General features: G+C 32.6%; 1 protein-coding gene across 3 annotated transcripts in view; it reads right to left on the minus strand.

The window, feature by feature from the left end:
- LOC114332380 (uncharacterized) overlaps positions 1-13,426 on the minus strand; it is a 141,138-nt gene that overhangs the window by 99,459 nt on the left and 28,253 nt on the right. Inside the window, exon 1 of one of the 3 annotated variants that reach the window (XM_028282177.2) lies at positions 1,510-1,599. The exons of the other annotated variants lie outside the window; for them this stretch is intronic. The gene's annotated coding sequence lies outside the window, so the exon portion shown is untranslated. Of the gene's footprint in view, positions 1-1,509; positions 1,600-13,426 lie in introns of those variants that run through there. 3 annotated transcript variants of the gene reach the window in all.

Consider the following 13,426-nt stretch of genomic DNA (forward strand, 5'->3'; position numbering starts at 1 on the left):
TTGTAGCCAATTTTGGTTTCATTTACGCTTTCTATTATTATTATCTTCTCCATGATCATGCTTTCATGGAGAAGTCCCGACTGGAATGAATATAGAAAGATATTCGGACTGAAGCTATTTTTTGTGGCATCTTAATGCAATTAAGATACTATTTTTATTTAGAATAAGCCACAAATTTACTTAAAAATAAGTTTATTTGACGTTTGGATTTCCACTTCGGAAATAAATTGTTGACAAAAATCTTATCACACTGGAAGAATAAAAACGGAATATATTGTGTGGATCATATGTCGATCTTGGGAATACATGGGACATATTATAATATATGTAGGATTCGTTAAAGACAATCGTATTAAAAGTCTGTGTGATGTTTAACAGTTTTAATTAATAAAATAGATAATTAAATTATAGATACTATTAAATTGACGAAGTGTAAAAGTGTATGTGTAATTGCGACCAAAATTTACGTGTTCTTATAAAAAGAAATGTACTGGGAAATAATTGCGTCTAATCAATATTATAACCGGCTTGTCATAATATTCGTCTTAAAGCGTCTTTTTCTATTCTCCCAAAGAACACGTCCATCTAGATCCTGATGTTAAAATCGACTGCCTATACAACCCCCACGCTAAATAAAATTCTCTTACTGCTAATCTCTCTTTTCCGTTTTTTCCTGAGAACCAACCCATTAAAATTGGTTCAAAGTAGTACCGACCTTTTCCAATAAACGAAAACTATAAAAATTAATCAAGCCGGCTACTTGTTTATCTTTATGTCTTAAGGACGATTGAAAATGAACACAATCTTCTCACTAAACTACCCGTCGATTAGATACGCCCAAACATCTGTCCCTAAGAGCGTCGACGGACACTGGTTTCGTGTTTTGTAATAATAATTAAAGAAAAAATATACACAGGAGTCTTAAAAATTAAGATAAAATATTTACAACTCTACATACATATACATGGCATATACACAGCTGATCTTGCAAGGGAAAGTAATGAAAAAAAGAGGTATGGAACGCACACGGATTTCTTAATTTTCTATGACAACTACTTGACTGTTTAGAGCAGCGGTAGACATCGGATAAACTATAGATTAGTTTGGTTGTCAAACAAAAGCATTAATTCTAATCAGAAGAATCTAATTATGTGACAGAGGGCAGAATACCCCATCTTCGCTGGATGGACGATATCCCAGAAGACGATGAATTGTTACTCAAGGTCAACCTGCTTGGAAGTAGATACATAGTTTGTTCCCAGACCAATAACGTTCGTCATTTGAAATGAGGAGTTGTTTCATTGTATACAGTCTGGAGAATCTACGGACAATACGACTAGATTTGGGGATATGGTGCCAAACAAAAACAGCAACTCTTAACTCAATAATCATGTGGTAATATCTGTATAGTTAAATTGTAGTGTAAAGAGGATATTCAATATTCAATAATAACGAAAAGCACTTGTTAAAAATGAAAAGGAATTAATAAATAATAATATTCAAACTTACCAGTTCTTTCCTAAACACATAATATTATTTTCACACTGCTGATTGAACTACTAATCGGCTAAAGTGACGAATAATGATTATGGACTCTTATCTCTTTATCATCGTTTATCTCTATTGGGTATTTGTTTAGGCAATGCAAATACAGGGTGCAACTGTTTGCAAAACCGATCAATAACAAAAGTCTATCGGCAGAAAGATTGGCGTGGCCTCATTCATGTTTATGTTCAACAAAGGAAGCTCCATTCTAAGAAGTACCTACTAAATCCGTAGTACTATTTCCGCTTGGACTTTAATTTTATTTAAATATCTTATTGGGCATAAACCAAAATTTTTGATATTTTCTTTTTATTCATAGAAAAGCGCATCAATCATAAGAAGAGGTTATTAGTGAATGATGAAAGATTACAATTTTGTGTACAGATAAAGTTATACAAATTTTATAAACTAGGTTATTAAATTTTATGAAATAAATGTATATATCCTTACGATATCTGACATCTACATTCTTTGAATACCTGTACCATATCATCTTTCTTGTTCATTTCTCGGAGAGCTTCTTCTCTTTTGTTGATGCCTTCTTTCTTCTATAAGCGTTTTCATCTGTTGATTTATTACCTTATCCCTTACGTCTTCTTCTTCTTTTTCTGTAGACATGACTGTCTGTCTGTTTTTCAATGTGAACCCAATAAGTTGTCGTTCCATCGTTTTGAACTGTCTCGCCGTCTTTGCTACTACACAGGGTGTAATAAAAATACAGGTCATAAATTAATTCACATGTTCTGGGACCAAAAATAGTTCGACTGAAACTAACTTACCTTAGTATACATGTGCACATAAAAAAAGTTATAGCCCCTTGAAGTTACAAAATAAAAATCGATTTTTTTCAATATATTGAAAACTGTTATCTGTAATAATCAGAAGTTTAATTTTTTTACGTAAAAACATATGCATTTAAGATTCCAACATTTCAAAAATTTAATAGGAAGTATAAGTAATTTGCGAATACGAAATTTGTTTGTTTAGATGGGTTTATTAATGGTATCAAGAACAAAGCGATAAATATTTGTTTGAATTAGATTAATTTATATGGTAAAAGTTTCTTTTGGACAGTTATGCCCACAGAATTTAATTGATAAATTTACAGAACATTGCTTTTGATAATAAAGGTAATTGTATGTTTTTATTTATGATTTTTCTATTTATTTCCTTTTCCTATTTTATCCCGATAAGGATCAACTAAGAGATACTGAAACCACGAGAGAAGATAAGTATAACATAAGATAATTTAGACATTTTTTTATATTATAAAAAGGCACCCTGAGATTTTTTCTTAATTTTTATGTATGATTTGCGTTAATTAAATAATTGATCAAGTAAATAATAATTAATATAAAAGTAATAAGAAGCAGATCATAACAATACATATTAAGAATATTAAATACCTATGTGTATATATGTATTTCTTTTTCAATTTAGGCATATAATATTACCTAAAAGCACCTAAATTATTTAATTTTGAAGTTTGAACTCTTGACAAAAACGCATCCATAGAAAAAGTACAGTGTACAACACGAGAGAAAATGACATATTTCTCTCTCGCTTGATTTGCCATACTTCTGCGCTCGTGAGAAATATGTCTTTTTTCTCTCTTGTTGTACAATATACTATTTCCTTGTTTTATACTAATTTTCCCAGATTATTACCTTACATCTTTCATTGAGTTGATAATTCACGTGGTGTCACAATAATTTCGACAGTCGAAATTATAATATCAAGCACTTTTTTGGAGTTGCTATTAATTTCGATAGTCGCTATTTCGTGACGTCATTTCGTTAGTTCAACTAAAATCCACAAGGCTCGCACAGTCGCATTTCAACCGTCGCCATATTGATTGCGACATGTTTTCAGTCGAAATTTGAATTAGAATCAGGCCCCTGGTAATAATATGAAAATTTATTGTGAATCTACATCTTTAGGTATATTCTGAATCATATTAATATCTCGATAAAAAAGCGTTTATCGAAAAAATACCAAGAGACAAAAAAGTTTTACAAACATTCTGTTAAGGGTACCACATTAATATTTTAATTTTAATGTACACAAACATTTGGGGCGTTTAAGGAACAGAACCACCAAAAAAATTTTATGTTAACATATTAAAAAAGAAGCCGCATCTCGATAAAAACTGGCTTATCGAAAATATACTGAGAAGTAAAAAAGTTTTAAAAACATTGTGTTTAACTAATGCTACTTCAGTAATAATTTAATTGGAAGGTACACAAAAGTTTGGGGGTTTAAGGGAACAAAACCCCCATAAAATTTTTAGAGGGTGTACAAATTTCACTATTATTTTTTTGAGATGTTCCTACCATAAGAATACCACATGTCCATTTTCAATAAAAAATCTCAAATAGTTTTCGATATATTGGAAAAAATCGATTTTCATTTTGTAACTTCAAAGGGCTGTAACTTTTTTTGTGTGCACATTTGTACTAAGGTAAGTTATGTTTAATCGAACTATTTTTGGTCCCAGAATATGTTATTTAATTTATGACCTGCATGTTTATTACACCCTGTATATGTTGTCATTTAGCTTATATGATCGTCCCATTCTACTATTGTATTAATTTCTTACCCAGTCCTTGATGCTTATACCTTGCATCTACGTCGAATATCTGTACTTCTTTCTAGCTCTGTTCCATAGTGATTTTTCTAATGATTTTCATCTCTGCTGTTTCTATAATTCTTCTGTTTGTTGTATTCACTTAATCTTCCACTTGTTTTGACCTTTCCTTAGCTAGGTACTGTGATGCCAACAGTTTATTCACATGAGCTATGCACTAGATGTAAACATTAGTTGACAGCGATGTCATCCTCAGCAACATAAAGATGGCTATTTGGTTCAGGTTTTCAATATTTTTGGATAACAGTTACTTTAGTCCAGGAACTGAAGCTTTTCACCTCGCAATTTTTACAGAATGGACCGATTTGCTTGAAAATTTGAGAAAAAGTAGTAGATAGTCCATGGATTAAAATCTATATGATGCCGAAAGGCGCTTTTACCATGGGGGTGGTTGCCACACCATCCCGGGGGTGGAAATTTTTTATTATATTTTGACCGCAAAAGTTGATAAAAACATTCATTCTAAGCAAAAAATATTCTATACATTTTTTTGATAAAATGAATAGTTTTCGATTTATTCTCTATCGAAAGTGTTAGTTTTATATCGAAAAAATAAGTGTTTTTCAATAATATATTAATTTACGATTCACTCAATTTTTGCCGTATAAAAAATTTTCTCAAACCAGTTTCTTGGAAATTAAATAACCTACAATTTCATATTTAAACATTTTTTCGTATCTCTGATGCTAATGTTTCTATTCTGAAGAAATCAACATTTTTACCAAACTACAAAAACTCGTTATTCGCTTTTAACCCCAGTTTTTTAAAAACTAATCTTTCTAAGCCAGTCAAACTTCTAGAATCTATTAATAATACATAAATAAAGAAGAATGAATAAGGCCAATGACTAAAAGCACCGCTAACTTACATTATTATGCATCCAATTGGATTTCTCCTTTTTTTTTTTTTCTAAAAAATATATTGATTTTTTAACCGTAACTTTTCTATTTTTTATCCTAGACAGTTTGGCAAAAAAGAATTTTGTAGGTTTTTATAAGGTCTATAAGACTGTTTTTAAAATCCTCAGTCGCAAAAAGAGGTGACTTTGAAAGGGTTGGTAAAGGTGGTTTTTGCATGTTATTACAAGTTTTAATTATCCATAGCTCACTAAATTTTTGCTGTAGTAAAAATTTTTGCAAACCAGTTTCTTGAGAATTAAATAAGCTACAATTTCATATTTAAATCTTTCTATTCTGAAGAAAAAGCCATTTTTTCCAAACTACAAAAATTCGTTATTCGCTTCTAACTCCATTTTTTTAAAAACTAATCATTCTAAGCCGGTCAAACTTCTAGGGCCTATTAATAATATAAAAATAAAGAAGACCAAATAAGGTTGATGACTAATTTTAATTAGGGTGGTGATTAGGAGGTTGCTTCGGATCACTTTTTCGCTGAAAAAAGTAGGGACTAACATTCTTTTCAATATACGCCACTTAATTTTTGAGCTAAAGACTTTCTTTTTATTTCTGGAGACAGATATTTTTAAATACTTTAAATTAGTTTGAGCAAGTTATCCTCGAAAAATGCATAGTTTTGCCGTCTTTTGACTTTGAAACTACAGTATTTAGCATTTGACGAAGAAGAGCTAACATTTAATAATGTATAGCTCGATTACTATTGGTCTTAAAAAAAATAAAAAAAAACGGTTTTGTTTATTGTTTCAAAAGGTACATTTTTGTTAAGTAAAGTTGTTTTGATAAAACGAAAACTTTTGGAGTTATTAGCGGAAATCTTATTAACAACATTGATTTTTTTTATATAAAACTAACACTTTCGATAGCGAATAAATCGACAACTATTAATTTTATCAAAAAAATGTATAAAACGTTTTTTGCTTAGAATGAATGTTTTTACTAACTTTTGCGGTCAAAATATAATAAAAAATTTCCACCCCCGAGATGGGGTGACAACCACCCCCATGATAAATGCGCCTTTCGGCATCATATAGATTTTGATCCTTGGACTATCCACTACTTATTCTCAAATTTTCAAGCAAATGGATCCATTCTGTAAAAATTGCGAGGTGTTGTCCTATTTTAAGTTTCATTACTTGGACTACTTGTATAATCGCGTATAATATTCATTCATTTAATTATTAGGATTATTTTTTTATTACCTTTGTATTCAGTGATTACAATAATTTATATACTATACAATAAAAACTTAATAATCTAGCAAAGGAAAAAAGTGATAAAGTGATGTTAATAATATACTGTTACTATGGCACGAGTAGATACATTTTGGACACCTTTAATAATTAAAATCGTTGTTTACATGCACTTCATGTCTTATTGAAATTTAGTATAGATATTTAAACTCCAGCACTTGTTCTATTATCTGACCCTCCGGCTGTAATTTACATCTTATAGTAGATTTGCTGTTGTAACTATAACCATGCATTTTGTCTTTTTTGGGTAAATTAACATGTTAAATTTTCTGGCGGTTATATTAAATTCTCTCTTTCTTTGCTCCTCTGGTTGGTATTGGTATTCAAGTGCTTGTCTTGCTATGTTGCAAGACAAGCACTTGAATATATCTTTCCTCAAAGTTTGACCAATCCATTTCCATTTTTTTTCCTTGACTGTAGTAGATATTTTGTTAGTTTGCTTTGATCTTTCCCATAGTTTTGTATTAGTTATTCTGTTGGGCCAGTATATTTTCATAATTTTTGCGTTGTGTTGTAAGTCAATCTTTTGAACTGTCTTAGTCTTAAGTCAACATCATTCTTTATGCAATGATTTTATTTGACACAGGGTGATGAACCAAGAAATAGATAACATCAAAAAACAACACTGGGAGAAATTTACCAAAGATATGGAATACGACCTCTACGGATCCCAGAAAAAGGTGTGGAAGATGGTAAGAAGACAAAAAACAGAAATGAATGAATTTGTACGGATAGATAACATTACGGAGGAACAATGGACTGAGCATTTCACGAAATTCTATATGTAGAGAAAGAGAAGAAGAGAACAGAGAAAGAAACATTAACGAAACTCACGATAGAGTACTAATATCAGAAGAAGAGTTACAAGAACGAATAAAAAAATTAAAAAATACAAAAGCACCTGGTCCTGATAAGATAAACAATGAACTGCTAAAAGATGGAGGAACACACTACTCAAATGGCTCCTAAAATTATTCGTCGATATAATAAATATCGGAGTAGCACCAGCGGAATGGAAGGAAAGTCTCCTGCTACCGATACTTCAAAAAGGGAGACTCGAAAGGTGCTTTTGACCGGTTGAGGCGAAATGACATCTTAAATTTATTACAAGCTCTATACAGGGCTACATCACAGAACAAACAGAACTAGTTTTCAATCGGTTGACCGATCATCATCAGTGTTTTCTTGAATCTAACATGCTAACCACCAAAGTAAAAAATATTTGGGTAAAAACCCTTTAAAATTAATCCGTCATAAGAACATATAAAAATGATGTGAATTTAAACATGTTGCTTCCATACAGCCATGATGTGAACAAGTAAAATTTAGCTCAATGGTACCTCGAGCGTGAAACATTGGATATTTTAAACATCCATGTTTAAATTCACATCTTATTTCTATGTTCCTATGACGGATTAATTTTAAAGGGTTTTTACCCAAATATTTTTTACTTTGGTGGTTAGCATGTTAGATTCAAGAAAACACTGATCATCTTTTATAAAGGATTTCAGGGTTTTTTGTAATAAACGGTATACAGCCAACTACAGGTAATTTTTTTATTACAAGCAGAACAAATAGACCATCAGATAATAAGGCTAATTAATGAAATTAACAAAAACAACAAAATCAGAGTTATAATGTCAACAGAAGAAACAGAACGCATAGAACTAAAAGGAGGAATCCGCCAAGGAGACTCGCTCAGCACATTGTTATTCAATATGGTGATGAATCAAATAATTCACGAAGTAAGAAAACGACATGGATACCACATGGGAGCGCATAAAATCACGATACTATGCAGTGGCGGCTCGTGACCTCAGTATGCGGGTAGGCTACACATATACTTCGGGTAGGCGACAAAAAATATCCTACAGTTTGTAATACATTTTGAGCCGTCTTGCAATACTAAATGTAATCTATGAGCGCAACAATGTGTAAAAATTGCTTTTGGAGCATCTACTTTAATTTTTGATTGTAATCCGTTTAAAGAGCCAGCCATTACACTTGCACCATCGTAAAATTGAGCAATTAATTTATTTTTATAATCATATGGCTCAAGCACGTTTGAAATTAAACTATATAGAGCGTCTGCAGATCTATTATCGCTAACATCAAAAAACCCTAAAAATCTTTCTGTTACCTGACCAACTTTGTTAACAAAACGGATTGTTAAAGTACACTGTGATTTTTCGGTTATATCAGTAGTATCGTCAGCTAGTATAGAAAAAAATTGACTTTAATTAATTTCTGTTGAAATTTCATTTTTTACGTAATCGGCAAGACAATCTATTAAATCATTTTGTATTGTTTTTGACAAACCCGTGAACACCCCTTCTATTTTTTAACATGATCCTGGATTTCCTGATCGCGTTTAACTACTAAATTAAAAATTTCTTTAAAATTACCCATGTTTGAAGAATTATGGCTCTCATCACGACCGCGAAATGTAAGTTCTTGTTTTGCTAAAAGAATTGTAACATCAATTTCTTCAACTTCTTCAATCTTTTTCAACTTCTTCATTATATATCTTATTAGATAGAGAAATATGTCCAGCGAAAGCACTGTCAGTAGTTTGTTTATTTATGATTTTCATACCATATTGTTTTAAACGATCTCGAAAATGGTTGATTGTCTTTTGTCTTATCTGTGGATAAAATTGTTAAATTTTGTAAAGGCCGGCCCATTGGAATAATTACTAATCTTTCTTGATTTTGGCGCCTTGAAAAAGGCGTCTCGATCAAACTGCATATTACATCGTTTAAAATATTCATATTCGATGACTAAAGTTTTTCCACCAATAAAACTAACACACCTACGTTTCAACAACGTCAAATATTACTTATTTTATTTATGTGTCAAATAATAATTTACTATTCGAATAAATTGATAAGTTAACAATTAACCTCGCTTTAAATTTTTAAAAATCTATATAATCTAATAACACATTATTCAGTTTTCATAAACAAATTTAAATTGTCCTACCTAGTTTTATTCAATACTTAACCTACTAATAACAGCCAAAATCAAAAAACAATTATTTTAAAACAGTTTCACAAGACACAAGAGAAGCAACTGATAAAATTTTGTAGGTCCGGCTATAAGACTCTGTGCCTATCCGCCCGTTCAAAATCGTAAAATACGGGTCGCTACGAGCAGACCTGCAGCAGGCTTGCTCGCGTAAACAGAGAGAGATCGCACGTCAATTCGATGTTGGCGTCGTTCTATTTCAGGCTACGTTCCCGAGTGCCTGACCAAGGAGAATATAGAATCTATACAGTACTACTGATACTACAAGGAGCGTACAATAATTATAACTACGGAGAAAATTTTTTGGATATTTTTAAAAATAATTTGGATAATTTTTGCTATTTTATTGTAGATATTGTGTCAAAATTTATAAATTACAATTTTGAAATAAGTAATTTATATTAATAATTTATATTATTGTACTTCATTTGAAGAGGGTAGGCGGCGCCTACCTTGCCTACCCCGACGGCCGCCCCTGATACTATGCTATGCCGATGATGCAGTACTAATTGCTGATAACGAGGATGAACTACACCTACAAAGGCAGCTTCACACTCTCAATATCACAGCAAACAAACTTAATATGAGAATATCAGTAGACAAAACTAAATGTATGATAAGTAAAGAGCCGCGTAGATGCAAGTTAGAAATAGGGGGCAAAATTGTAGAACAAGTAATGAAATTCAATTACCTAGGAGTAGAGATCACTAGTGACAGGGATATAAGAACAGAGACCACAACACAAGCAACAAAAGCAGCACGAGTAAGTGGTTGCCTCCGAGAAATCATATGAAGACACAAATATCTGACCACGGAAAGCAAAATAAAAGTATGTATACAAGACAACAGTAAGACCTATCCTAACATATGCAGCGGAGACAAGGACCGATACAAGAAAGACGAAACAACAAATCAACAATATCGAAACGAAAGATCAATAGCGAGCATATCATTAAGAGATAGAAAAAGCAACAGATGTATACGAGAACGATGCAAAATTCAAAATATTAACAGGTGGATAAAAACAAGAAAGAAAAACTGGAACGAACATGTAAACCGAATGGAACCAGATAGATTAGCGAACATCTGTAAAAACAACAAGCCGTATAGCAGAACACCCGTTGGAAGGCCGCCGAAAAGGTGGAAAGACAATGTACAGTCAACAACAACTGAAACAGAATAAGAGGCAGACAAACAGGAGTAATCCTAGTCGCACGAAGAAGAAGAAGAAAAAGGGTGATGAAGATGTCCATGCCTTGGCTTTCTCATCAGAGAAGAAACCCACTCAAAATAATAATAAAGAACAGCCTCACCACGTCCGATACATTGCAGAATAAAAAACGAGGACTCTGTATAATAATCTCGTTAAGACACATTACTTTGTATCAGATCGAGATTTTTAATTTCTCAAACAGCCACTTAACGAATCATTATCATCTGAAAGACAAAAAATATCCTTCGTAAACTGTGAGATAAAATAGTGCAATAACGACTGCCGGAGAAATTACGCTGAGACGGAAGTTGTAGATTAAAAAATCATCAGGCATAAAATCGTATAATTCATTCTTTAGAGAGATTTCAAAACTGTGACATTAGAGATGGGTTTGTCCGCGCTTCTCCATAATTTGGAACGGTTCTCTTATTCATGTAGAATCCATGACAGCTATCTTAGCATCATAGCTCTCTTAACTTTATTCACTACCACCCTAAACAGCATACTTGCATCAATACCATACCAATCTCGCAAGTTATTCAACCATGAAGTCTTTCTTTGCCCTGGACTGGGTTTGCCTGCTAGTTTTCCTTCTTCTTCTTCTTCTTATTTAAGTGCCATCTCCGCGGCGGAGGTCGGCAATCATCATAGCTATTCGTATTTTAGAGATGGCTGCTCTGAAAAGTTCATTTGATGTACATCCGTACCACTCTCTCAGGTTGCGCAGCCACGATATTCTGCGTCTCCCTATGCTTCTCTTTCCTTGAATCTTTCCCTGCATAATCAATGGGAGCAAGCTGTATCTCTCTCCACGTGTAATATGTCCGAGATATTCCAATTTTCTTGTTTTGATGGTATTTAGGATTTCCATTTCTTTATTCATCTTTCTCAGAACCTCTTTGTTTGTAACGTGTTCTGTCCACGATATTTTCAGAATTCTTCTGTACACCCATAGCTCGAATGATTCTAGTTTTTTCATTGATGCAGCATTCAAGGTCCAAGCTTCCATTCCATAAAGCAGAGTCGAGAAAACGTAGCACCTAGCCAACCTAACTCTTAGCCAGAACTTCAAATCTCTTGTGCAGAGCACTTTCCTCATTTTGTTAAAATTTGCTCTAGCCTTTTCTATTCTGATTTTGATTTCCTGTAAGTAATCTCCTGTGGAGTTGATCATTGTTCCAAGGTATGCATATTGATCGATTCGTTCGATATTGGATCCGTTTATGATGAGATTTTCGTTATTTCTTTGAGTTTTCGACATTCTCATAAACTTTGTCTTCTTGACATTCATTGTTAGCCCGTATTCTTGTCCAAACTCTGCTATTCTGGTCACCAGCCTCTGAAGATCCCCAATATTTTCAGCTAAGATGACAGTGTCATCCGCATATCTAATGTTGTTAATGGGAACTCCATTTACCTTTATTCCAGTTGTTCCACCCTCAAGAGATTTTTTCAAGATCTCATCTCTTCCGAGTAGGCATTAAAAAGAACCGGCGACAACACGCATCCCTGTCTCACTCCACGTCTAATTTCAATTTCCTCTGACAGCTGATCGTTAACACGTACTTTTGCTTGTTGCTTATAGTATAAATTCGATATAATCCTGAGGTCATTGTAGTCCAGCTTAGTGTGACAACCTCGTATCTCATTTTTTTTTTCGAAAATGACATTTTGGTTGTTTTAGTTTGAAAACCTTGTATCTCACGATTTACAAATGTTAGAAAAATTCCAAATACACTAGCACTAGACTATTTTCTACAGCCGAAAAAAGAAACTACGTATATCAATTGCTCTCTTGACTTAGTTACGAATACCACTTATACTTATAACCAAGAATTTGGTACCTACTTAATTTGGAGTGTTTGTTTGAGAGATTCGACTTGCAGAAATGTTTTTTGTGAACAACAAAAGGTAGTCCGGCATATAGGAACATTTTATGAACCTTAAATCAAAAGATGTGTATTGTATCGACCTAGTATTTGGAGGTGTGCAATAAGCTATGAAAAATGAAAACCTCGTAAATACTTAATAATAAACACAACCTCATTTGAAATGAAAAACACGTATATCAAGATATACCAGGTTATCATAGTTACTTGGGCAAAGGCTCTATATACTGCAAGGATATTTACGTGTTTTTCATAGTTAATATTTGTATTTCCAATTTAATAGCAAATATTTAACACTTTTAGCTCCGTGCCAATATCAGATATTTGTCGCAATGTGCTCGAATTTAAAAATATGTAACGTTTTTGTTTTAGGTTATTATTATGCAGAAAATCAGTTTTTTGCCTCTCCTGTAAAATTGTAATTTAATGATTTGTTTATAATAAATAAGTTTAATAAATATTTTATAAAAAATAAGTTTTGACACTAAGCGATCATTATGTCTATTGTAGCTGTTCTTTGATGTCTTTTAATATTTTTAAGTGTGAGTGTAATTTTGGAGATAAGTGGGTTGTGATCTGAGGCCACGTCTGCTCCGGGATATGCTTTTACGGCTTTAACAGCATTAAGGTATCTTTCGTTTATCATAATGTAGTCTATCTGGTTCCTAACTACTTTCTCCGATGAATCTGCGGGCAATCGCCATGTATACAGTCGTCTGTTGGGTAGTTTGAAAACTGTGTTTGTAATAATGAAGTTCTGCTCTTGGCAAAATTGTAGTAGACGATGTAGTTTTTCTTACATAATATTTTGTAGCAACCTATATTTGAGACCTCTTATTTCACTTCCGAAGTACTCCAGATGACTCCAGTTTTCCCTTCTTGCTGCTTTTTATAATCTTAGCAGTCTTGCTGAGACGTTCTAGTATTGTGGAGTTTCG

Source organism: Diabrotica virgifera, chromosome 6 (assembly GCF_917563875.1).
Source record: "Diabrotica virgifera virgifera chromosome 6, PGI_DIABVI_V3a".
NCBI classification, from domain to species: Eukaryota; Metazoa; Arthropoda; class Insecta; order Coleoptera; family Chrysomelidae; genus Diabrotica; species Diabrotica virgifera.